Source organism: Leopardus geoffroyi, chromosome E1 (genome assembly GCF_018350155.1).
Source record: "Leopardus geoffroyi isolate Oge1 chromosome E1, O.geoffroyi_Oge1_pat1.0, whole genome shotgun sequence".
NCBI classification, from domain to species: domain Eukaryota; kingdom Metazoa; phylum Chordata; class Mammalia; order Carnivora; family Felidae; genus Leopardus; species Leopardus geoffroyi.
In genome coordinates this window covers 57,113,511-57,139,915 of record NC_059330.1, presented here as the reverse complement: position 1 = coordinate 57,139,915, position 26,405 = coordinate 57,113,511, and the positions used below count along the sequence as shown (strand labels likewise).

The window sequence follows — 26,405 nt, the reverse complement described above, 5'->3', positions numbered from 1 at the left end:
TGCCGCTGATGTGGGAAGCCAGCAGATGCAGCCACACACACCCCCCCCGGGGGGAGGGGAGCCCACACAAGGTCCTGCTGTCCCTGGGGAGGTGGGGGCTCCCAAAGGCCCCGGGGTGAGGGCTCAGGCCTGCCTGCAGGGAGAGAGGCCTGCAAAGTCTCTCTCTCTCCACAGGCTAGCGTTGCAGGCTGGCGGTTGAGTCACATTTGGCTGACGTCTTTCTTCTGGTTCCTTTGCAACCTGGCCCAGGAGGAACACGGGCAGGCTGTCCCCCGTCTCAAACACAAGCCCCCTCCTTGGGCCCGTGGGCTCTCTCCCCACCGCCTAACAGTCGGTCTGCATTGTGGCTTCTATCTTTCCACCACCTGCTGGCATCTTAACCTCTGTCTGGCTTCTGCCCTTCTCACTGGTAACCGACCACTTGACAAAATTCTCAGGGCCGCCACCTGGCTCCGCCCACCTGGCGGGCCCCTCCCCTCATCCCCCAAGGCAGGGTTTGCACAGCACAACAGCACAGGGGGGTCTCCTCTGCCCTCATCCCAGCCGCCCTGGAGAGAGAGGAAAACAGCCTCTCCTCTGTCCCCAGAGCCACCCCAGGGACTGTCTTCCCAGCTCGGCCACCTCTTACACATGCTGTTTTCTAATGAGCCTACACCCCCTGTCCAGGCCCTGCTGCCTCCCAAACCCCACCTAAAATCCACCCCCACCCCCGGCCCCGCTCCCCGCTAAAGGCCACCGCCTCCAGGGAGTCCTCCAGATGGCCTCCCTCAGCCGGGACCACCCTTCGGTCCCCCGGATCTAGAGCACTTGCCAGGCTGACTTACTCACCCGCTCCTGGAACGTGTTTGGGGAGCGCAGGGCAGGAAGGCCCCACTTCCTCCTTTCTAACAAGCGTGCCTCCCTCCTCCACTGTCCCTCAAGGAGGCTTTAATACACATTTCTTTCTCCTCTAGAAAAGCCACCGTGTCAACAGTGTGTCTTAGAAACGATGTTATGATATCTTAACTTTAGGAAATTGTGCTCCTCGTCTGCAGCCACCGCTTGTCATCCCATTATCCCGGTGAGTTATCCCGGCTCGAGGGCCACTCAGTGGGATCAAAGAAGCTCCAGGCACACTCCCAGCCCCACCCACCCCACCCTCCCTCGGTAACTGCGCGCCCTGGGGCTCCGAACTCCCAGCGGATACAAAGCCAGAATCCTAGCTGCCCAGCATCGAAACACTCAGACCCTACAAAGACCAGTAAAAACACCCAAGGTGTCTATGGAACACTCCGGGGTGTCAGGAGGGAGGACCGCCAGGTGGGGGCGCTCCAGGTCGCCTTTAGGTGTGATACTGTGGGTCCTCCCCTCCCCTTCACTGAAACAAGGGCCCAAACCAAAAAGCCCAGCAGCTAAGATGGTAGGATTTTGAGTCAAACCATACAGGGTTTCGTATTTAGAGGGGGACCGAGGCTCCGGGACGCGGCGTGAGAAAAGGCAGGATTATTGGTTTGGTTTCTGGAAACAGGATCTCAATCCTAGCAGCACTCCATCCTTCTTGAGGGGAGCGGGTAAGAAACAGAGACGCCCGGGCCCCACCCCAGCAATTCTGATTTAACTGCTCTAGGGCTTGGTATTTTTGGAAAATTTCTCAGGGGACTCTAACGTGCGGTCCGGGTTGAGAAGTACCCTTTAGGCCTGATAGATGCGTACACACACACAGCTGGGATCTGGCGAGATCCTGACAGCATTTGGAGCGGAATGTACCCAAGAGGCACGCTCGGATGAGTGCAGCTCTCAGGGTCAACAGCTCCTTCAACCGTCCGGGGGAAGCGTCCATCCTCAAGAGGTCTTATCCTGCCTTAGGACGAAATCAACCCTTCGGCCCAGAGAAACTTGGTTTTAACCCCGAAGGTCCGCGCAGTTCTTCCTTAAGGGAGGGGGGTGGTGCTGGAGATTCAGTGGGCCAGGCTCGGGCTTTTGCTAAAGTATCTCCACACAGCCCACGGCCTGGCCGGGACTCGGAAAAGAGCAAGAAAAAGGACATCTGAGCTCCTGAAATCTCTTGATCTAAAAGCAGAACTCGCAAAAGAACACGGTTGCCATCATTCCGCTCCGCCAAGCAACCAGGGAAGTCGGGCTTTATCACAAGAGATGAGAAGTCTTTGCACCACACCTAAACAGACACTCACAAAGCTATCGACTTCCCATCTGTCCTAAGGGGCCATTTATCTTTCCAAAAAGTCATTTGTTTTCCAGGAAATGTTCCTCTCCCCCTCCCTTTCCCCTACTAGGATAGTATAGAAGCTTCAAATTCTAACTGCCCATCTGAGTCATATTTTTCTGCAAACTCCCATATGTACATGATTAGAGCTATCTTTTCTCTTGCTCATACGTATGGCTTTTTATCGGTTTAATTTGGGGGGCTGGGGGGGGTGCGGTGCCTGTCAGTTTAATTTGCAGGCCCCCATGGACTGAACCTAAGAGGATAGAGGAAAAGGTGTTCCTCACCAGCACCTACTAAAAAAAAACCCAACCCCCCCCCCTCCCAAAAAAAACCCTCTCTTCACTGCAGATCCAGACCTTCCACACCCACAGCCAGGAATTCAGACCCCTGGTTCTCAAAGTCTGTTAAAGCAGGAAAATTTGCCCTGCAAGATACCTCCATCCTAAAAGTTTTCCACAACTATATCGATCAACTGCTACCCTCCACCATCCCTCTTTTGAGGTTTACAAGTACATACACCAGCACATCAAATGTTTGACATTTTATAACGTGTGGGTTTTTTAATTTTAACTTTTTTTTTTTTAATTTTTTTTTTCAACGTTTATTTATTTTTGGGACAGAGAAAGACAGAGCACGAACGGGGGAGGGGCAGAGAGAGAGGGAGACACAGAATCGGAAACAGGCTCCAGGCTCTGAGCCATCAGCCCAGAGCCCGACGCGGGGCTCGAACTCACGGACCGCGAGATCGTGACCTGGCTGAAGTCGGACGCTTAACCGACTGCGCCACCCAGGCGCCCCAAATTTTAACTTTTTAAAATATTTATTCATTTTTGAGAGAGACAGAGCGTGAGCGGGGGAGGGGCAGAGAGAGAGAGAGAGTGAGGGAGACACAGAATCCGAAGCAGGCTCCAGGCTCTGAGCTTGTCAGCACGGAGCCCAACGCGGGGCTCGAACTCTCGGATGGCGAGATCACGACCTGGGCCGAAGTCGGACGCTCACCGACTGAGTCACCGGGGTGCCCCCCCCCCCTTTATTTTTATTTTAAACTCTTTTAATTCTCAACCTTTTCAGACGTGGAACCACTTTGCCTCTACAGTACCTTCTAAGGGCCCCAGAGAGAATGGAGTGGGACACAATGGGTTCGACTTCTCAGCCCGTCCGTTCTCTCTAGGCCAGGCATCAGATCAGTCCAGACTCTCTGGATGGACACAGGCTGGGGTGGGAACAGAGATCATAAGCCCCGCAGGTAGGCTACAGGTTTTACAATAATATTTCTAAATCCACACTCCTGGGTTACCAGGGGACACAAGAATGGGTATGCAGCACTGTTTCTTTCTTTCTTTCTTTCTTTCTTTCTTTCTTTCGCATTGTTTCTAACGGCGAAAACTGGAAACAACCCGATGTCCATCGAGGAGAGAACAGAAAGCTGTGGTATATCCACCCACCGATGACCACCTGGCAGCGAAAACGCACAAACCAGAACCACAGGCATGAGGCGCAGGACCTTAATTTGCAAGCACGAAAAACTGCGCAAGGATGCTACGCTACGTGACGCGCTCCCGGTTACGGGATGTGCAAAACAACAAACAGCGTGTGTTGCTGCCCGGGCTGGACAGAGGCTCCAGCTGCTCACTGTCCGAGATGGTGCACGTTTACTAAAAACTCAAGAAATCTTCGGGGGCGCCTGGGTGGCTCAGTCGGTTGAGCGCCCCACTTGGGCTCAGGTCACGATCTCGCGGTTCGTGAGTTGGAGCCCCCCGCGTTGGGCTCTGGGCTGACAGCTCGGAGCCTGCTTTGGATCCCCTGTCCCCGTCTCTCTCTGCCCCTCCCTGGCTTGTAAGCACGCTTTCTCTCTCCCTCCCTCTCTCTCAAAAATAAATAAAAAACACACACGCTGAAGAAATCTTCGCAGGCCCTAGGGAATAACAAGGCGTGAGCTTTTCGGTGGCTAACCGGCAAAAGCCGTCACCTCCCTGAGCCTCAGTTTACTCACCTGTAAACCGAGGGCGACAAACCCCCTGCTACTGGGCTGCTGGCAAGGAGGCTGCACAAACCTCCTGCCCTCCCCCCTTGTGGGGTTCTGAGCAAGATGATAACAAGCTGACAACCTCAAAGGGCTTTGAAAACCACAGGATGCTCCCACCTAAGGGGAGCCAGTGACTCCTGGGCCTGTTTTCATGACCTGGCACAAAACGTCCCAGCCAACGGAAGCCTTGTTTTTTCCTCTGGGGGCAGAGGCCTCGGTCTCAGGCCTGAGGTCTCAGGCTACCTGACACGAGGCTTTTGTCAGCCCCAGAACCCGCTTGTGGTGCGGGGTCCCCGAAACCCCTCACGCCTTTAGGACCAAGAGCTCAGGAAATCACAGGCTGGGAAGCTGCTGGAACATCATTCAGAGAGGGGACGCTGACCCTCCCCGGGCTCACCCCACACACCTGAGCACCCCAAGTGCCAGCCCCCCCCCCCACCCCCACCCGGGAGCCCACTTTGCTCAGGCTGGACAGAGACTCCAGCTGTTCACTGTCCGAGATGGTGCACGTTTACTAAAAACTCAAGAAATCTTCGGGGGCGCCTGGGTGGCTCAGTCGGGTGAGCGTCCCCCTCGGGCTCAGGTCACGATCTCGCGGTTTGTGAGTTGGAGCCCCACTGCTCTCTCTGTCCCTCGCTCACTCGCGCACGTGCACGCTCTCTCTGTCGGTCTCAAGAAAATAAAAGTAAAAAGTACATGAAAAGAGGAATACACGACATTCAGTGAAAGAAGCCAAAATGAAAGAAAAAATGTGTCTCATAAAAGCATGCTCTGTAGTGCCATTTAGGTAAGTTCAAAACCAGGCAATATTCTTTGCGGGGACGGAACATCTCTGTCTCCCGACTGGGGTGGGGAGGGGGGTGCCCTACATGAATCCAGGTAGGTGGTAACATCTCACAGACCCACACACGGAAGACAGTAAACGCCCCGAAAGCTGGTAAGAGCTGAATGAGACCGCCGTCATTTCCTGCCTTTGATAATGAACCAAGCTCTCCTGAGGGAGGATGCTGGGTAAAGGGTACGGGAACTTTCTATGGTTGCTTCTGTAACGTCTTGAGAGGCTAAGGTAACTTCAAGACAAAGCTTTTATTTTTTTTTTTAATTTTTTTTTTAACGTTTATTTATTTTTGAGACAGAGAGAGACAGAGCACGAACAGGGGAGGGGCAGAGAGAGAGGGAGACGCAGAATCTGAAACAGGCTCCAGGCTCTGAGCCGTCAGCACAGAGCCTGACACGGGGCTCGAACTCACGGACCGCGAGATCACGACCCGAGCCGAAGTCGGACACTTAACCGACCGAGCCCTCCAGGCGCCCCAAGACAAAGCTTTTAAAAAGTACATCAAACATGTAAAATGCCGGCAATACTCATCACGGGGAATAATGAAAACGGACACTGGATGGTTCCCTTCCTTCGGCCCCTTGTGGGGTACGCTGTGCGCTCCGTCCCGAGGGCGGGCGCTGTCCCAGGTGCGGGGGGCCCTGCCCGCCCAGGCCTCGGAGTCACAAGGTTAAGATTTAGCAGTAGGCGTGGAACCCACGCAGATGATCTGGCAACACTTAGCAAGGGCCCGCAGCACCTGAGAACAGGCCAGCGAGGCTGTTCTTAATGAATCCCGAAAGAGGCCCAACCCCGGTGGGAAGGCAGGCGTTCCAGGCAGGGGGTGCCTACAGGGGGCCACAGAAAGGAGTTCTGGGAGTCAAGATGGGGGCGTGGGGGGGGGGCGCGGCAAGTGATGAGGCTGGAGGTCCCGACTGTCCGAAAGTGTCATTCGCAGCTCTGTTTCCAGACCTGAGAATGCGGTGCTCGCGGTAGTGAGGGGTGGGGACTTGCTCACCAGGTCCCCACTCAGCTCACGAAACGACTGTTTCATGGCCAGAAGCGAAGAGCCTAAATTCTAACTTCTGGCCACAGGGGGGCCCGCGGGGTCAGCGGGCATCGCAAACCCACTCGCCAAGGTCTCGGGGAGCCCTGGGCAGCCTAGTGACGCCGGCGGGAGGTGGAGGGCAGCAGCCTGCCGAGGAGGCCCCCACACCCGTGACCATCTACCACCACTGAGGACAGTGCTTCAGGGGACGGGCTGAACACCCAGCCTGAACTCCCTACATACCCCTGAACCTGCCGCTGAACTTCCCTGGGCCTCAGTGTCCTCACTCACAAGTCAGGAAGTTGAACCCTCTGCAGGCTACAGACTTAAAAAAAAAACAACACAAAAATGAGGCCAGTGTTGGGGCGCCTGGGTGGCGCAGTCGGTTAAGCGTCCGACTTCAGCCAGGTCACGATCTCGCAGTCCATGAGTTCGAGCCCCGCGTCGGGCTCTGGGCTGATGGCTCAGAGCCTGGAGCCTGTTTCCGATTCTGTGTCTCCCTCTCTCTCTGCCCCTCCCCCATTCATGCTCTGTCTCTCTCTGTTCCAAAAATAAATAAACGTTGAAAAAAAAAATTAAAAAAAAAAAAAAAATGAGGCCAGTGCTCCGACCCTCACCCTCGCCTTCACTTGTGAAAAGGGGAATAAATAGGTTTCTCAACTGGTGTCTTTCCTGCCCTGCCCCAGGGGAGCCTTCCTGTGGGGTCTGGAGCTGGGAGAGGCTGGGAGAGCCCAAAGTGGGCACACAGAGGCTCGGGACGTGGAGGATGCCTCTGGAATTTTTCCAGAAGATCACCACTTCCTGACTGTATTAGCTTCCTGTTGCTGCTATAACAAACTACCACAAACATCGGGACTTACAACAACATAAACCTGTCATCTCCCAGTTGTGGAGGTCAGAATCCAACACTGGCCTCTCCCTTTCTCCTCCCTAAAGAGAGAGTCCACCAACTGCACCCGCAGAGAACGCTTCCGGAACCCAGTGGGACCCCCTGCCCTGGGAAACGCTTGGGGACGCTTCTTTGTGCCCTGTCCCACGTGGTGGCACCCTGGCCCTCTCCCCGGGTGTCCTCCCAAAGCCCGGACACTCGGCCCACCCCCCAGGGGCGTCGGCACGTTTCCGCTGCTCCCAGGCCGAGGGCGGCTGCCGGGAAGCCGCTCTTGCCCACGCCCGGCCCGGCCTCCGTGAGAGCGGCCAGGGCAGCGAAACAGGAGGCTGGAGGTGGCAGGGGCCGCAGAGGCCAGGCCGTTCTCTCCGGCAGAGGCCGGGGAGGCGCGGGGGCAAGCCGGGCACGTGACTCCCGCCTGCGGTTCTCAGGGGAAGGGTGAGCCCGGGGAACGGCGAGCAGGGGCCCCAGGAGCTCCGCTGTGGGGGATGGGAAGGGGCTCCGGCCCCGACAGCCCCCACCCCTCCGTGGCTCCGGCCCAGGGCCTCCCCGCCCCCGTCCCATCTCGGGGGAGAAAGTGAGGCTCCTCGCCCGGCCAAATTCCAGTAATGAATCCCACATTCATTCCACCCTTTCTGCTGTTGGAAGCTCTCCCTCCAACCTTCCGGGCTCGCTCTGAACAGCTGGCCTGCAGAAGTCGGTGGGATTAAATATGCGGGGTGGCTCGAGGTGCCTGTGCAGAGAGCCTGTTCTCACTGCATCCCCCCCACCCACCCCTTCCTCCGAAGAGGCCTCTCATTCCTGTCCTTTTCCCTGGGAAAAGCTGGAGGAGCCACAGGGGCGGCGGGATCCAGCATTAACTCTTTGCTGCCCGCCAACTTCCTGCCGGCGCCCTCCCCCTCGAGGCCGGAGGGGCGGGAAGCTGCACTCCCTCCCACCACGCCAGTCCCCTGAGCCCTCGTGCCTAAAAGCACACGCGTGCGCGGTCAAGGCCACGCGTGAGAACACACACACCCCGGGGGGGGGGGGGGCACAGCGCTTGCCTGCAGCCCGGCCCCCGAGCTCCGGCCCTGCCCCAGGGGACGGTGTGCGGACTGCGGTCCCCTGAGAGGGTCACGCCTCACCAAGGACACAAAGGCAGGGGGCTCACGGGGCACCCGGGTGGCTCGGTCGGTTAAGCGTGCGGCTCTTGATCTCAGCTCAGGTCTCGATCTCATGGGTCATGAGTTCGGGCCCCGCATCGGGCTCTGCACGGACGGTGCGGAGCCTGCTTGAGATTCTCTCTCGCCCTCTCTCTCTCTCTCTCTCAAAATAAATAAACGTAAAAAAAAAAAAAAAGAAAAGAAACAAAGGCAGGGCTCAGGAGCAAACGTGCTCAGATGCCCACGGTGCCTCTCTGGCAGTCTCCCGCACACACACAACGTACCTGAGCTGAAGGCCGCCCAGTGCCCGAGTGCGGGACAGAGGTGGGAGGCCCAAGGACACCCTCAAAACCGTAAAGGATCCAATGACGAATAGCTGTGGTCGTCAGCCCAAAGGGTGTCTGTCTCCTCAGGTGCCCCATCGTTCTGGAATGATGTGTGGGGAGACTGGGCTTCGCTGACCTGTGTACCCGGCCCCACCCCAAGGATGGGTCGTTCCACCTCCAAACAGGCAGTCACTTAAGGGGAGGCCACAGAACCAGGGCCTGGGGGCCGGGCCTCCGGCTCGGCCACCAGCCTGCTGTATGACCCTGGCCAACTCTCACCACCCCTCTCTTGGCCTCACGGTCTCCGCCATAAGGGGAGAGAGCTAAGTCAGAGGTCCGAGGAGGTACGTCAGGGGCTCGGGAGTCGGGCTTCCGGAATGCAAACCTCCCCTCCGTGACGCCCACTTAGCTGTGTGACTTTGGGCAGGTTACTTAATCCCTCTGCCTTGAGCACCTCGGCTGTGAAATGGGAATACTAACAGAACTGACTTCACGGCACGGATGATGGGATTAAAGGAGGTGTGTATGCCAGGTAAAGCGCCCTCAGGCCACGCGAAGTCCCAGGGCAGCCCTGGTCACCATGAAGGGACCCCCACACCCCTGTCCGCGTGGTGGGGCCCCGTCCGTCCTCTGCAGCTCGAGGCCCCAGCCCACAGAAGGTGCCGCCCTCCCCGCCTGCCTCTCTCCCTTCGGGTGAGGGCAGCGGAGAAGCTGGAAACCGGCCTTAGTCCCCAGTGACCGACCACCCCCGAGTTAGGAACCACGGAGGCCCCAGGCCACCACCCTCCGTCCACACTCGAGGACGGTGAAAGATCTCCTTGTCGTCTTCAAAACCACTCCTCTCCCTCCCTCCTCCAGACGCGCCTTAGCTTCCTGCACGAGAGCCAACGCCAACCCTCAAGGCCGGCCAGGGGTGGGGCGTGGGGAGCCCAGGAATACCTGGGACTCGGGGTTTCGCAGAACCAGGTGCTGCTGGGGCCGCCCGCCGCCCCACCCCCGCCCCACCCATGGCTCCCTCGCGTCCTGTTCCTTTGCCTTTTCTGCCCCCTCCCTCCAGCTGAGGACGGGGTGAAGGTGGCCCAGGTGGGCAGAGGGGAGGGGGTGGGGGGACAGCCGCCCGAGGGCCTGGGCCGGTCTTGCCTCCTCATTGCGAGGCCCTGTTCTAGGGAGCCCTCCACAGAAAGCAGGCCGGAGAGGAGCTGCCTGGATGGGGGACGAGGAACCCTGCCTGTCCCAGGAAGCGTGGGGAGCACGCCTGCGAACCCCCAGCCAAGGGGCCCCCCCAAGTCGAAAAGCGCGACTCTCGGACCCACGCAGACGGGCAGCGGCTCAGTCCCGCACTGTCCCGAAACCCACACGCACGCGCAAAACGTCTGGTTTCTCGCGAGCCAGAAGACGAGGGGACCCCCCCACCCCCACCCCGGGGTCGGGGGAGGCCCCACACAAGCTCTGCTCTCGGCGGGCGGAAGGACTTAATTAGTACCATACGGCGCCGGAGGGAGGGGGCAGGAAAGGAAACCAGCAGGAACACGAAAGGCGGGTGGGGGACCAGGAAAGGGCAGGGCGCACCCCCGGCCAAGCCTGCAGAGAAGGGGACGCAGAGGGGCAGCCAGGCCTCCCCTGTCCCCCACCCCCCTGCAGATTCTCCCCAGCGTGGGCAGCTACAGCCCGTCCCTGGGACGGCTGGATCCGGCTTGGAGGTCAGGCCCCGGCCCAGCCCACCCTCTCCGGCCAGAGCGCCAGTGCCCTGGGCCGCAGCTGCTGGGTTTCTGGCATGGAAGGGGTGGGGGTGGGGGGGGCTGGGCTGGCAGAGCCCGTCCCGCCTCACTCGCTCACCTGGTCACCAAGGACTGGCCCCGAGGTGGCCCGTCTCTGCTCAGACGCCAGCCAGAGTCCGGGGGCCTCTCCCGCGCTCCCTCGTTCGGCCCCACCTGTCCCAGCCGCCCCTAACACCTCGTGTGACACCTCGTGCTCCGGGGCAGGAGCCACCAGGCCGGGTCCCGGCCGTGACCCGGAGCTGGGAGGCAAAAGCTCGGGGGAGGAAGGGTGCCTGAGGGGGCACCGAGGGGCTGGAGGTGAGGCTCACAGGACAGGCTCTCCTTCCTCCGGATGCGCAGCACCTTGTGACCACGGGAACGGGCCCAGAGCAAAGCCACACCTGAGGGCGGCTGAACGGGGCATCGCTCGCAGCATCCACCCCCCCCCCCCACCCCCGAGCGGCCTGGTCTCCAGACTTCTCATTTCGGGCTACAGCCGATTCCTGGGCCACCGCGAGGCGGGGGGTTCCGTTCCGCGGCCCCGAAAGCCTTCTGCCGGAGCAGCTGAGGACACAGCGGGGACCCGCGAGGTGACAGGGGGCGAGGCCCCTCCACATCCGAGCAGTGACACCCTCGGAGAATGAGGTCCCCCGCAAAGGGCCGTCAGCCCCCCCACCCGCCCCACTGCCCCTTCTCAGGGCCGAGGACTCAAGCTGCTGGGACAGGGGACTGCAGGGCCAGCCACCTCCCCCTAGAGAACAGCGACCGTGCTCCAGGCGGCGGCTCCCGGCCGGTAACCGTTCCTGCCGCCGCGGCCGTCCCTCCGCGATGGCTTCCGGAGAGAGCATTCCATCTGCGGTTGTCAGTGTCCCGAGATCCAGGAAAATTCTCGGGACGGCAGCTACGAGAAACGCTAACGCGAGTAAGAGCTTATGAACCGCAAGCTCTGTTCCCAGAGCATCACATGCGTCCCCCACCGCAATCGACTGGCGCCTTCCTGCGGCTCGCCTCCCCTCCTTCAACGGATCAGGAAACAGGGCACAGAGGGGCTAAGCAACTCGCCCCAGGGCACACAGCGAGAGGGGGGGTAGGAGCCGCCCCTCCCCCTCCCCTGCTAGCCTGGCAGGGACCCGCTGAGGACGGGGCGGTGGGGCAGCCGGGGCCAGTCCCTGGTGTCCTCGTGTCCCACCCGGAAACCCCAGTCCTCGGCTCCGGGCCCGGCCCCTCAAAAGGTGAACGAATGACAGCCTGATGACAGAGGAGGGCGATGGGGACAGAACACCCCCAAAGTGCCCGTGACCCTGACGGGGACAGTGAAGTGATCCGCTCTGAGGCCTCTGCTCCGCTGGATGAACTCACCCGTGTCTCACTGAGCTCTCCTGAGTCTTTCTATGAGCCCATTTTACAGAAGGGAACAAAGTACCTTGGCCAAGGCCGTGCCGCCAGGAAGGTCACTCGGCCCGGCTCTGTGGCCACACTCTTGCTTGCGCCACTCATAGACAACCCCGCGGGATGACGGGAGACGGCATCCAAGGGGGTTCACTCCTCGCCCGCTGCCCCCCGCCAGGGGCCAAGCCTCTGCTGAAAGCCTCCCCGGCCTGTTCGTGAGTCCCAACGGCCCCAAAGGTGGTTTTGGACCGGCCGTGCCCTCCTGGAGCAAAGCGGGCACAAACCTGTAGAAACGCCAGACGCAGGCAGAGGGAGGAAACCCCCTCGGGGGGGAGGCACTCCCATATGTGGCAGAAAGAGGCGTCAGACCCCGTTTCGACTATTTTTAAAAAGTCATTTGTATTAAGCGTACGGGGAGGGAAACAGCCTGGAAGAAAATGCCAGCGTGTTTTATTATTTCCTTCTGATGCAATCGTTAGTGACGGTTTTCTCTAGAGTGTTCCAATTTAAAAATTGCCTTTGCCATGAGTTGGCATAATTTTTAAATAGCGAGAAATACGGGTTGTTTTCAATCAGGAAGGCAGATGCCTCTTGGCTTCTCAGCAGCCCCCCTCCGTCGGCACCCTGGCTCCACCAGCCCGGCACACGGAACGTTCCAAAGAGCTGTCAGCCGGGCCCTGGGCTGGGTCTTCCCCGGACGGCTCCGAGGGGCCGGGTCCCCTCGCCTCCACGTGCAGGGCTGGGTCCGGGAACCCCCCGGTGGGACGTGTGGTGGGGGCTCCACAGGCCCTGCCGTGAGGTCACTTCCCGCTGGGCTGCAGGGATCACGTGACTTCAACTGGAGTTTAAATCAACACAGCTCTGCCTCATCCCCAGCCTGGTGGGGACCCCCCCCACCCCGCCCCCGCCCGGCGTGACAACCCCCAGGACAAATGTTAGCAGGGAGGGAAGCCGCTGCGGGTGTGACAGGACAGGCTTCCCAGGGACAGATGTGTGACAACTCTGCTGTGTCCAGGCCTCTCCGGGGACTCGAGGCCTCCACTGCCCCCTACCGACCAGCCACCATCCAGGGAGGAAAAGGAGGTGACGTGCCCACGGGGGCTGCGGGCCCATCGAGGCAGGGAGCGGAGCTGGGGGCACGTGGGACCAGGAGGGTAGTCTCTTACGTGGGTCGGCTCCTGCCTCCAAAAACGTCACTGTCCCCCTTCCTCGGCGACAGAAAGAGGCCACCCGGGACTGAGCACCCACTTCTCCCAGGTGAGAAAAAGACTGCCCGTGTTGGACACCCACGGAGCGAGCACCAGGTCTGTCCCCACGCAGAGGACAAGGTGCGCTCCAACAAACCCCAGAAGCACCCACCCCCGAGCCCGTTCCCGGAAAAGTGTCGGGAAAGGATCTGACAACCGTGCGATGCGGGATGCGGTTGGGGGGGTGGGGAGGGGATCACAGTTCTCAGCAGGGAACCTCCCAGTGACCGGCCCGCTCAAGGCCAGCACGGGACCAGCTCCCACGGGCCCGGCAAGGCGCAGCCACAGTCTGAGGGGCGAGCGAGCTGTGAGACCCGGTGGGAAGGAGGGCCAGCACTCTCACACCTCTGGGTCAGCCCTGGGCAGGCGCCGTGACGTCCCAGCCTCACTTTCCTTCTGCAGAATGGGGAACGGGCATTTACATCCGGGGCAAGACCCAGCTCCCTGGCAGGTGGCTCGCTCCACTGGTGGCCGGCATTACCAAGACTGGCCACAGCTCCGGAGGCAAACCCCGACACGGAGTGGGTGCCCGAAGCCTGGCCCCCAAGCCTACCCCACCCGCTGTGTGGCCCCGGGCACACACCCCTCCCCTCTCTGGACCTGAGTTCCATCGGTTCTCGGGGGCTCCAGGATGACGCCCGCGACCGCCAGCCAGCACGAAGTAGGAACCCGAGCGACGGAACCCCACCAGCCGGAAAGCACTCCCTCCCTCGGTGACCCCCACGGCTCCCCCTCCTGTGCTCAGAGGCTTCCGGCATTCTCCCCTCCAGCACGGCTGTTTGCCCTCTGGGCTCTTGCTGAGTGACTTGGGTCAGCGCCCTAACCTCCCTGGCACACGACCGCCATGCCTTGTCAACCGCCCAGCCTGCACCAGTCACTGAGTTAGCTGGGCCTGCGGAGCCACCCTGCCCAAGCTCCAAAGCGTAAGGCCACACCTTACACCTCATTTCCTTGCCAACGTCCCACTCTGGCCACGCAAAGGCCCTGGGGTGAGAGGTCCAGCTGGAGTCCTGGCACTCCCTGGTACCTGCTGTGTGACTACAGACCAGTAACTCAGCCTCTCTGTGCCTCCTCGATTGCTACGAAGGTTACAGGAGAGGCCGGCAGAGCTCTGAGCCCAGTGGCCCGCACATCTGACATCCGTGATGCCAGCAGTGACAATGAACAGATCCAACCAACAGGGCCTGGGGTCGGGGCACTGGTCCGACAAACCCAGGCTGCTCGGGACGCTCGGGCCCAATGAGCAGAGCTCCAGCAGCAAGCAGGGCAGGGCCTGAGTACCGTCCCGGCCCCCCGTCCACCCCGCACCCCTGGTCTCCCCCTGCTCTGGCACTGACTTCCCCCCTGGGCCGTAACTGGCTCCGACGGGTCTCCTGCCCCAGGTCAGGGGCAGGGGCAGGGGCAGGCAGGCAGGCAGAGAGTGGGGACCCCCGACCCGAGGCAGACCCCACCGGTCTAGAGCGGAAGTCTTCCCTCCCGACCTCGGATCCTCAAACACAGCTCTTCCAGCAGCCAGGACCGCGGGACTGGGGCCAGCCCTGCAAGTGAAACACACCCACCGTGCCAGGCCGGGAGGCGGGGGCAGGGGGGCGGGTGGTCCTGGATGTCTCCGGGATCCCATGGCCAGTGTCCAGCAGGGCTGGGTTAACCCTGCAACTTCTGGCTCCGAGCCACAGACAGCTTTGCTCCCCACACGGACCACAGAGGGCACGTGGGCGTGTCCCCCGGGTGGGTGCGGGCAGGTGGGGGACAGAGGGACAGGTGGGCAACCGAAAGGGCCTGCGCGGCGTCGGGTGAGGGCTGAGGGACCCCAGTCGGAAGTCTGGCCCGCCCCTGCGCGGAGGGGGCCCTCGGCCAGAGCGAGCGCTCAGTCCATTCCCGGCGTGCGGCCCCCTCCCTGCAGGCTGCTCCCGGCACGCACCACGTGACCCAGCCTGGGAAGACGGTCCCAGATGTGGGAGGTCGGACCCGGGACCCAGTGTGCGGGGGAACCCAGCTGCACAGGAAGCCGGGCCAGTGGCCTCCGGAAGCCTCCAGGCTTCGCAGTCCGGACTCCCAGGGTCTGCCACTGTGGGGCCCTCTCCTGCCTGTGGCTCAGAGCCCCGACCTGGACCCGTGGGCTCCAGGGGCCCAGGAGGGAAGACGTGGCCTTGTCCCCGGGGTGGCTGGCTGCCGACCACCGGGGAGTGAGCCTCTGGCCGCAACCCCTGCCCCTCCGGGCCCCAGTTCAGCCACGGCGACACCGCCCTGGGGCTGCCCTGACAGGGAAGGGACCTCTCTGAGCTGCCTGAGTGGCACAGAAGCCACGCACGAGTTACAAACCCGCCGGGGCTCTGGGGTCTAACAGCCCCCGTGTTCGACTTCAAAGCCAGGGTCTGCCACATCCAGCCGTGTGACCTGGGGCGTTTTTCAACCTCTCTGTGCCCCACTACCTTCTGACAACAGTAACAGTAAGTGTTCGCTGAGGTTGCCGTGCGGATCCGTCCCACGGAGCACGTGAAACTCGGGGCTCTAGCCCTCGGAGCGGTCACTGTGATTGATGGCATCTCAATAAAGGCTGGGAGGAGAATGACAGCCTCCCCACTGGGTCCCTAAAATGGAAACAACTCAGCTCTCAGAGCAGCAGAGCTCCAGCCAGGGGCGGGCGCCCAGGTCCCGGTTCCAGCCAGCTGTCGCCTTGCAGAACGCTCCCCCCGCTCCGTCAAGGGCCGGCGCCACCCTCCAGGGTATCTCCTGGCTGGCACCTGCTTCCAAAGCACTCATCGGGACTTTCCAGATCTTTCCTCCTCTCTCTCTGACCTTCCCCTACTCGGTTACCCCCCCCCCCCCCACACACACACACTTTCTTACTCACTCTCTCCTTTCAGTCTTGTTCAAAAACAAACGATCCAGGCCAACTGTGTCAGCTGGCTCCCTGGAAAAGTTCCCCTGCAGCAGGAACATGTGGCGGAGGAGGGGCCTTGGGAAGGATTACTCACCGCAGAGCCGCGCTCTCGGGGCGCTGGGGCACTGGGCAGTGACCCAGGCCAGCCTGGCCCCCGCACCCTCTGATTAGGAACTGGCCCGGGGTGGGGGGCGCATCTCTAGTCTCCTGGGCCAGAGACGCTGCCCACCGTCGCGTGGTCACAGCCAGCATCAAGTCTGCCCCTCTCAGGGTCCCCGCGGTGGGCTCCCGAGCCCCGGGTGGACAACGTGCTCAGAAGGACTAGAGCTCCTCGCACTTATCCACAGCCTGGCCCAGAGGCAGGTGTGATCTCAGAGCCCACAGCTGTCACCTGGGGCCGACACTGGCGTCCCGACCGAGACCCCAGAGGAAAGGGGAGAGAACCGGAAGGTTCCGGGAGGCGGTTTACTGCGGTGTTCTTAAACTCCCCTTTGCAGAGGCGGCTCTCCCCAGAGGCCCTGCTTCCCGAGGGTGGGTTTGGGCCCAGGAAGCCACACTTTCAGATTCGGAACCGTCCAGAGCCTGGAAGGTGGAACTCGGGCCCTGCCAGGAGGTACGGCAGCAAACGGGTACGTCTTCTGCTTCGGGGACCCCTCAAACGGATCAGCGTCCCCATCGGCACGTGCGGCCAGGAGCCTGCTCTGAGGGAAGGGCTCTGGGGGGTGAGGACAGCCGGTTTCCCAGGGCTCCCGGCTCACCCCACCTCGCATCCCCAGGCAGAACTCTGGGGCCTACTCCCAAGGCCCAGAGACCAGAAATGAGGGGACCCGAGGACGGACGCTCCCCACCGCCATCCCCAGGGCCGTGCTGACCAGCTGGCCTCCCAGAGAGCCATGGGGCCGTGCTCCAGTCCTGGCCGCCCTGCCCAGTCCCGAGGCGGGGTGCTGAGAGGGGTGGAAACCTGCTGGCTTCTCCACCCGACATTCTCTCTGATGTCCCGAGGGACAGTGTCCAGGGAACAGGGACAGGACCCCGTGCTGCCGAAGGCCACTCTCGTCAAGAGCTGAGCTCAGGGCCCGCGGCTCAGGAAGCGCCCTGGGGCTCAGCAGGGCCTCTGGAATCATCGTGGAAGCAGCCAGTCCCCGCCGCCCACTCCCGCCCTTCACCCTGGCAGGATCGGGGTCAAGAAAGCTCCCTCCTCGCCCAGCCCAGCCCAGCAGGAGGGTGGAGAACTGCTCTGAGCTCCAGAACACTCGATAACCCGGGTGAGCCTCTGGAAGCCACCACCGCACGGGACGGAGTGCTCAGGGACCCGCAGGGACAGCCGCTCCAAGGCCTGGGAGCAGACCTGGCAGGCAGGGGGCTGGCCTGCAGGCCTCCATCTCCTGCTGGTCCCTGGCCGGCAGGGGTCTTCTCTCTTTTTTTTTTTTTTTCCCTAATTTTTTTTTTAAATCTTTATTTTATTTTTGAGAGAGAGAGACAGCGTGTGAGCAGGGGAGGGGCAGAGAGAGAGGGAGACACAGAATCCGAAGCAGGCTCCGGGCTCCGAGCCGTCGGCACAGAGCCCGACGCGGGGCTCGAACTCACGAGCTGTGAGATCACGACCTGAGCCGAAGTGGGATGCTCAACCCACTGAGCCCCCCCCAGGCGCCCCCCAGGCCGGCAGGGGTCTTATTTCAGCCCCCCCCCCCCCGCCCCCAGCCCAAACTTCCCCCAGACAATTCTGGCAGCACTGGGGCTGGTCTTGTGAGGAGGGGAAGGAGGGGGGCAGAAAGACAGGATGGGAGCCGTGGGCAGTGGGCCAGGGCCGGGCCGGCCGGGTGGTGGCGAGCAGCCACACGGGGCTCCCTGCAGCTGTGATCCAAGAGACAGAGAAAGTGGGACTTCCAATCTGTTCCCACTCAAGCCCCTGACGAGTATCTTATTTCAAAACCCAGGGCAGCTGAGGGTCTGGAGGAAAGGGGGGGGCGGGGAATCCCAGAGCCTCTGCTCTCTAAACGGGGTTTTCTTTCATCATCTCGTGGCGCCTTGCAAAAGAAAGCAGCAAACGGAGGGTGCCGGTCTGGGTTCCTCTGCACCCCAGCCAAAGCTTCCGGGCAGGGACCCAGCTTCCCGCCCCGCCCCCACCACTGCTGCCCGCCTCCCCCGCCAGTTCAGCAGCCCCAGCTCAGCAGCCGGGCTCCCCCAGGAGCCGAATCCACACTTAGCTGCGGGGGGCCGTTAGGCCAGGGGCTAGGGTCTCTCTGACTTGAGGTTCTAATCCAGGAAATGGGATAAGGAGAGTCACTATAGCCGGAAACTAGCCTTACCCCGCTGGGATGGTTAGGTGACCGTCAATGGATTGGCCATCCCCCGCCCAGCGGAGATAAGGATGTGGCTAATTGCTGAGACAGGGATCCGGACCTCCAGGGCCAGAAGACCTTTCCAGTTCTGAGTCCCGTCCCGTCCCATCCAGAAAGGAGGGGCTTGTGCCAGATGGAGTGCCTGGGGGTGGGGAGGGAGGGGCAGGGATGTGCGGGAGGGAGTTGAGACAGGGAGGATCCTTCCAGGACAGTGCGTGCGACCATGTGACCGGAAGACTCTGAATGCCGCCCCCCCCACCAGCCCCCAAAGACTCCTCTGGACACCGAGGCTGAACATTCCCAGACCTGCTGGGTCCAAACAGAATCGGCCACCGCCGGAGCCAAGCGTCTCCCGGGCTTGCAGGCATGGGGGGTGGGGGTGGGGGGGGCTGCTGTCTAACGTGGGGTGGAAGGGGTGGGGAGGGCAGGCGCCAGGGCCAGGGTGGCTGGGGGCCCACACCGCCCACGGAGAGCAGAGCACCAATCCCCTGCCAAGAACACGCACGCACAATAAGCAGGGATTTGGGCAGAGGGAGACTTGCTGCTAAATTAAATCTCGGGGAACTCGGCTTCTAACTCTCGGAGCTGGGCCATCGCCCCAGAACAGAATGTCCGGTGCTGCTAAACCACGGGCAACACGGGAGGCTGGGTGTGAGGTCGGCCTCTGTGCGCGCAGCAGACGGAGCAGCTGTTACTCCTCTGTAGAAGCAAAAGGAAGTGGCCGAGGCTCCCCCGGGGGCTGCCACGGGAAGAAGGGGGGGGGGCCCAGGGGACAGAGGAGGGTCCGCCCTCTCCCCCTCTCCCCGCCAAGCCCCACACCACAAACCCACCGCACCGGCCCTGCCACAGCCAGCCTGGACTCACCTGGTGCGGGTACAGGGGCCGAGGGCCTGGAATCCAGGCTGCGCTGGACGGTCTGTGGCTTTGGGGCCTTATTTCAGGAGGTGCCTCAAACCCTCGGTAACCTGAGCTCTGTGTGACAGGGGCTGCTGCCTCACCGTGCGCCCTTCCTATCGGGCAGCAGACAGGCATTAGTCAGCAGGCCGGCAGGCAGGGAGCCACGGACCTAAGGGAGGCCTTCCCTTCGACCAGAATGAAGGGAGGATGGGGATCACCCTGAGGATGAAAACAGAGCCCCCCCCCCCCCCCACCGCCTTCCCCCTCGGGCTGGGCTACTGGGCCCTGTAGAGAAGCAGACGCTGCCCCCGGGGGCGCGGGCGGGGATCACACCCTGACTCAGGCAGGCTCTGGGGTGGCCGGCGACTCCGGGGACTGTGGGTGTCGCGTCCCTTCTAGGCTCAGTTCCCGGTCCATGATACATCCTCCCCACGCACAAGAGGGAGCCGACCCCCCAGATTCTGCAGGACCAGGAGGCCACGTCTGCCAGGTGTGACCCACCTTGGGGGAGGAACAGAGAGGAAAACCACTGCAGCCCAAGCCCCTCTGTTCAAACAGCACCCTCCTGGCGGCCCCCCCCGGGGTCGCCCGTTTCTGCCCGCTGAGAAGTAGGGCAAGGGGCAGGGACAGACAGAGGAAACGTTTCTGGAGACGGTGAGTGAGCACAGCAGCTTCCGGGCTGGGAAGCTCAGAGGCAGGGAGGGGCTGTCCTGCCTCCTAGCGGTGGTCTCCAGGGTGACGGCCCCTCCAGAGGGGGCGTCGGCTCGGACCGCACAGGCCCCACCCAGACACGCGGTCCAGCTGGGGCAGCAGGCCCCACGGGTCTCGGGTGATGGTGGGACTGTGCTCCCACTGGAGCCCGGCCGAGCCAGGGCGGCCTGGGAGGCCAGTGTCCTGTCGTGCGCGCTCAAGATGCCCCCGGGAGGAGGCGCTTCTGGCAGAGCATCTGGAGACCCCGCTGGGGCACTGAGGAAAGAAGGACTCAGCTGCGTCCGTGGGGCCTCGGACGGCTGAGTAAGCAGGGCCAAGGCCAGCGGGCAAAGGAAGCCAGGGCGGGAGGGAGTGGGCAGCCCTCGGGCAGGAGAGGGGCCAGCACAGGCCCCACCGAGCTCTGGCCTGCAGCAGACCGCCCCCACCACCACCCCCCCCGCCCCGTGTAGACCCCTGGGCAGGCCACCCTCTCCAGGAATCAGTCTGGCCCAGGAAGCCAACCAAAATGCCTCTGAGTGTCGTGTGGGAAGCCCCACCTGAGTTGGGGGCTTCGACGTGTGTGATGTCACCAGGGCAACACGTGCCCTTCCTTAACCTTCACAGCCAACAGCTGAACACACCCAGGCAGCGGGTGGTCTCACAGCGGGAGCAGGGGATAGGCACAGAAGGAGACGGAGGAGAAGGTATTTTGGGGCAGGGAATAAAGCCTGGGGGCATACCTAAGAAAGCCCCCCGAATGACAAGGAACATACAAGTGCGTTCGTAACAGGCAAAAGGCAGAAACAGCCCAAATGGCCATCAGCTGGTGAGTGGGTACACAGATGTGCCCTGGTCACACGGTGTAACCGTACTCAGCCATAGAAAGGGACGAAGTTAGGGGCGCCTGGGTGGCTCAGTCAGTTGAGTATCCGACTTCGGCTCAGGTCACGATCTCACGGTCCGTGAGTTCGAGCCCTGCGTCGGGCTCTGTACTGATGGCTCAGAGCCTGGAGCCTGCTTCGGACTCTGTGTCTCCCCCTCTCTCTGCCCCCTCTCCCCACCACTCACACTGTCTCTCCTTCAAAAATGAAAAAATAAATAAAAAAAAAAAAAAAAAGGAAAGAGATGAAACTGATCTGTGCTACGGTGTGGGTGAACCTTGAAGACATGAGACAGAGTGGAGGAAGCCGGTCATAGAAAACCACCTACCATATGGTCCTAGTTCTAGGCAAAGTTCAGAACAGGCAGATTTAGACAGAAAGGCCCGTTGCCGCTTAGGGCTGGAGAAAAGGGGGTCGGGGAGATGGCTAAAGGGGACAGGGATTCTGTCTGAGGTGATGGAAATAATCCAAAATGGGCCGTGGCCATGTCTGTACAACTTTGCGGATAAAACCACAGAGAGGTACCCTTTGGATGAGTGCCCTGCGTGGCACGTAAACCGTATCTCAAGAAAGCTGCTTTAAAAGAAATAAGAAAAGCTCTCCCCACGCAAAAAAAGAGAAAAGAACAGAAAATCCCGAGAGTGCGGCAGGCACAGTAAAGGTAGGAATCACTCCCGCGAAACGCTGCATTTTTATACCCCCCCCCCCCAACACGTTCATCTAGCCACACATCCGCGTGTCCCGGTCGGTGGTGTAAAACGTATTTCTTCCCAGGAGCTGCAGCCCAAGAAAGTTTGAAAGGCTCTCTCTGGGCAACACCAAACTCACGATTCCTGAAACCCAGGCCCTTCACCTGCCTGGACCACTCGGCCCCCTCCGAGACCCGGGGCCCCCATCACCACCCCTGAGAGCTCTGCCAGCAGGGTAGGGGGCTCTCTTCCCCCGGCGGGGGGGGGGGGGGTTGCCGTGGTCCTCTGGACTGGTCCCTCCTGGAAACCTTGCCACGCTGCACGGCTCCCATTTCAGAGGGAGGATCCCCGGGACAGCGGCCACATCCAGCGGTCTCTGCCCCTTGCCTTCTGTGAACAGCGTCCGGCCCGGGGAGGGGCCAAGGTGCACAGGGTGATGATGCCAGTACTACCTTTGAGCCGTCTAAGAGGTTTTAACTACCTCAAAGGATGATAGTTTAGTGGGGGGGGGGGGGGGGGGGGGGGGGAAGGTATAAAATAAGAGAAAAACCAAGAATTCAAACGAGCCCACGGAAAAAGGCTCCTTAAGGTTTTTAAAGTACAAGGGCTCCCACGAAAATATCGGGCTCAGATGGTTTCACCGGTCAGTCCTCTCTAAGTTATAACACGGAGATGACCGTGCTGCTGTTTAAAACGTTCTTAAATGTTCCAGGACGCAGAGGAAGAGAGAAACACATCCAAATTATTGTTGCTGAGCCAGAGAGGCACAGACGCTAAAGCTGATAAAAATAGCGCGCGCACCCCCCACCCCATGCGGCCCGGGGACCAAGCGCGCGTGGACACATCCGTGCAAAACCGCATGTCCCTGGCTCGCTGTTTACCCCCCGATAAATTCCAACAGATGAATGACGTCCGTAAAGACAAAACCATAAAAGTGCGAAAAGAAAACCTGGACGTACTGTTTTCTAGAATTCTGGAATGCACCACGCCTCTAAGCAGGGCATAGACCCCAACAGAGAAAACATAATAACAAGAAGAAGAAGAATGCACTTGACAAACCTACGGGTTAAAAACCTCTGTTTGGAGGATGGAAGGACATGCTATAAATAGAATCAAAAGTCAACAACCAGGAAAAAGCCCTCAGAGCAGCTATAGCAAAGGTGCACGAGGGTCTCTTAAGAAAATGTCAAGCTAGGGGGCGCCTGGGTGGCGCAGTCGGTTAAGCGTCCGACTTCAGCCAGGTCACGATCTCGCGGTCCGTGAGTTCGAGCCCCGCGTCGGGCTCTGGGCTGATGGCTCGGAGCCTGGAGCCCGTTTCGGATTCTGTGTCTCCCTGTCTAACTGCCCCTCCCCCTCTGTCTGTCTGTCCCTTTCTCAAAAATAAACATTTAAAAAAATTAAAATTGGGGCGCCTGGGTGGCGCAGTCGGTTAAGCGTCCGACTTCAGCCAGGTCACGATCTCGTGGTCCGTGAGTTCGAGCCCCGCGTCGGGCTCTGGGCTGATGGCTCGGAGCCTGGAGCCTGTTTCCGATTCTGTGTCTCCCTCTCTCTCTGCCCCTCCCCCGTTCATGCTCTGTCTCTCTCTGTCCCAAAAATAAATAAAAACATTGAAAAAAAAAATTTTTTTTTAAAAAAAGAAAATGTCAAGCTAGGGGCGCCAGGAGGGCTCAGTTAAGCCTCCGGCTTCGGCTCAGGTCACGATCTCGCGGTCCGTGAGTTCGAGCCCCGCGTCGGGCTCTGTGCTGATGGCTCGGAGCCTGGAGCCTGTTTCCGATTCTGTGTCTCCTCCTCTCTCTGCCCCTCCCAGGCTCATGCTCTGTCTCTCTCTGTCTCTCAATAACAAATAAACGTTAAGGAAAAAAACATTTTTTAAAAAAAAAGGAAAACGTCAACGAGAGAAGGATGAACAACCCGAGTGGGGCCAAGAAGGAACCAAGGGCAGGAATGAGCCGCTCACGGAGAACCCAGGGCCCTTGGTCTGTAAACGTGGGAGAAGACGCTGCCCTTCCCACGAAGAAAGACGTACAAAATAAAACTGTGGTCAGCTCAGGGCGCGGGCACAGAACCTCTCTGCTACTGGCACTAAAAACCAGCGTGACTGCTCAGAGGCCAGTTTGGCCACACAGATCAACGTTTTATTTAATTTTGTTTTTCTAGTAAATATTTATTTCTGAGAGAGAGAGAGAGAGAGAGAGAGAGAGAGAGAGGGAGCAGGGGAGGGGCAGAGAGAGAAGGGGACAGATGATCTGAAGCAGGCTTAGCAGAAAGCCCGACGCGGGGCTCGAACACACGAACCCCGAGATCCTGACCTGAGCCGAAGTCGGACGATCCGCCGACTGAGCCACCCAGGCGCCCCACGGATCAACCTTTTAATTTTTTTCAAATTTTTTGTTACGTTTTATTTATTTCTGAGAGTGTGAGCGAGAGCGAGGTAGGGACAAGAGGGAGAAGGGAACAGAAGATCCAAAGCAGGCTCTGCACGGAAAACAGAGAGTCCGACGCGGGGGCTCGAACTCACGAGCCGTGAGATCATGACCTGAGCCGACATCTTGACCGACTGGGCCACCCACCCAGGTGCCCCACAGATCAACACTTAACATGCACACGTCCCGTGGTGCCGAAATCCCACTCCTGAAGTCGGAGAGTCCGCTGGGCACAAACAGAAACGTGAGTGTGTTCATGGGAGCCTCGCGTCTCACAGTGAAAAGCGGGGCGGGGCGGGGACGGGAGGAGCGGAGCGGCCGGGGACCAGCGGCGGGTCGGAGGGACTTGTTGGACACAGAGACACAGCATCGGGAAAGCGGAGCGATAAAAAGCTAGTTGCAGGAGTCCGATTTCACTCGTGTTTTCAGAAAGGGTCTATGATATTCACACACAGACTTCTCTCCACACGTGCGCCAAGCCGAGTGACCATCTAAAGGGACGAATCCCGGAAAGACGCTCGATGCGCCCCGCCGACAACACGGGTGGTCCTGGGGACGAGGGTGGGGGGGAGGTGTCCAGAAAGACCAACTTCCTTCTCAGATCTCCTGTGATCACTATTTCCCGTCTTCGAGCCCCGGCCGTGCGCCGCTCTCGGGGACACGGAGAGGAAAGGGAAGCGGGGCCCGCCTTTGGGCTGCGTTCGTGTGCTTGTTTCACAAAGGCCTCCCGGGGGCTGGGCCCGTGCTTGGCCATCTTCCCCCCACACCAGTGGCCAAGGCCCCCCGCAGGGGAGTCTCAGCGCTCAGCCCTCTACGCTTCCAAGTCGGAACCTCTGGGGGTCACTTTGGAAGGAGGGGGGACGGCAGCGGAGGGAATGGGCAGGGGAGGCCCAGCGTGGGAGCGCCGTGCCCGCCCCTTAACGAAATCGCGTCCGCTTGTCTCCCTGTCCACCGCTCAGCGAGCTGGAAGCGCCTTCCTGGGCACCAGCTGCTTGCTCACCAGCTACGAGCCAGAGCTCCAGCTGCCCCTGGGGTTCCGGGGGTGGGGAGGTGGGGGGGAGGGGCACCAGTGATGCCCACGGAAAGTCCCGGGGTCAGGGAAAATCAGAGGAGACCCAGGGAGGGGAAGTCACATCCCGCCCAGAGAAGAGGCCGCCTGACACTCCTCCCGCGCACCCGGCCGCCCCGTGGGGGACCGCGCGAGGCCGGCGGGAACTGAGCGGCCTCGTCGAGGCCAACCGTCAGAACCCGGCTTCTGGCCGGGGCTGCCCACGCTCCAGGGCACCAGGTGGGGGTCTGAGGGTGCCCCTCCAGCGCTCAATGTGTCCTCTGTCCCTGCCGCACAGAGTGTGGCTGTCTGGCACGGGCACGTCCCCCAGACAGCAGCCCTATTGTGCGGACCCCGGCTCGCGGCAGCTGTCCTGGGCCCGGGAGGCTGAGGACGCAAACAGTTCCTCTCCTGGCAGCTTCCCGGAACGAGCACCCGGGAGGCCTCACCCGGCACCATGTGTCTGCGAGCCCGGCTTCCGTCCCGGGGGCCCCGCCGGGTGGTCAGGGCCACGGCCCCCAAATGGGGAAGAGCTGGGCCCCGCCCCCAGCGCCTGCCTCCCTGCCCAGCCCGCCCCGCAGCTGCGCTCGGCTCTATTTAAGGCATTCCGCAGCTGCTGGGGCTGCATACCCTGCGTGGGCCCTCGATCCTTCTCGGCCCTGGGCTGGGCTTGGCAGACAGCTGGGTGGGCCGGCGAGGGGGGCCGGGTTCGGTCCCCACAGCCCTCTACTCCGCCGCCCCTCGGAGGGCACACACCTGGCCCCAGCCGCTGTCACCCTGCACCCGCGTGCCTGGGGACGTCCTGCCTCAGACCTAACGGGAACGGGCTTTGAGGGTGCTTGTCCTCAAAAGGGGGAAGGAGAAAGAGACTCCATCCCGAAAAGTAAGCGGGTGCCCGGATGCTCTCTGGGGCCAGGGCAGGGGCAGGGGAGGAGCTCGGGGCGGAGGAGTCTGCCAGGCAAGACAGCTCGGTGCACACACCCCTACCAGAGGCACGGCCTTTGTCCTGCCACAACAGAGACACTGAGCCCCACGCAGAAGGGCCCAAGGCATGGCGAGAGGCGAGCCCCCTGCGCCCACGTGAGTCCCTCGGCGTTTATCAAGCTCCTACTGTATACCGAGTGCCGGCGTGAAACTTCACCGGGGAGTTCCCGGCCCAGCGTCAGGCCCAGAGCGGACACCCTAGTTGGTGGGGTGTCCTGTAAACATGGGAGTCTAGGCAGACTTTGCAGAACCTGGGCCTCTCCTCCCTGATCACACGGCGGTCACCCTCTCCCCCACCTCCCCGCTCCGGGCCTGGCACATTCCTGCCCCTTCGCCAGCAGACCCCTCCTCGCCCTTCACACCCAGTCCACACCTCTCTTCTCCTGAAGCCTCCTCTGCCCTGCCTCCTCCGTCCCTGTGTCCCTGCTGGGGGTCCCGGCAACCCCACGCCTCTAGCCCCCACTGTCCCCTGCAGAGCTGGGGCCCCCTCCGTTCGGTCCCAGCCCCTGACGCAGGAGGCAGCCAGGTGTACCTGAAAGATAGGCAGGTGCAGCCGGTGTGCCAGAAAGCCACGCCCACCGCTAGAGGCTCGGCGACCTTGGTGTCCACCTTCCTCGGTGCTCCCTACCCCCCCCCCCGAGCCGAGGACGTTTCTAGATGTTTCCAGTCAGAGGGAAAGCATACCGAGACCCCAGATGAGCCTGCCCTCCTCCCCAGTTTCAC

General features: G+C 61.1%; 1 protein-coding gene across 6 annotated transcripts in view; it reads right to left on the bottom strand.

Moving 5' to 3' along the window:
• The window catches only part of SEPTIN9 (septin 9), a 150,650-nt gene that overhangs the window by 37,597 nt on the left and 86,648 nt on the right, over positions 1 to 26,405 (bottom strand). The window contains exon 1 of one of the 6 annotated variants that reach the window (XM_045490950.1): positions 18,935 to 19,004. The exons of the other annotated variants lie outside the window; for them this stretch is intronic. The gene's annotated coding sequence lies outside the window, so the exon portion shown is untranslated. Of the gene's footprint in view, positions 1 to 18,934; positions 19,005 to 26,405 lie in introns of those variants that run through there. 6 annotated transcript variants of the gene reach the window in all.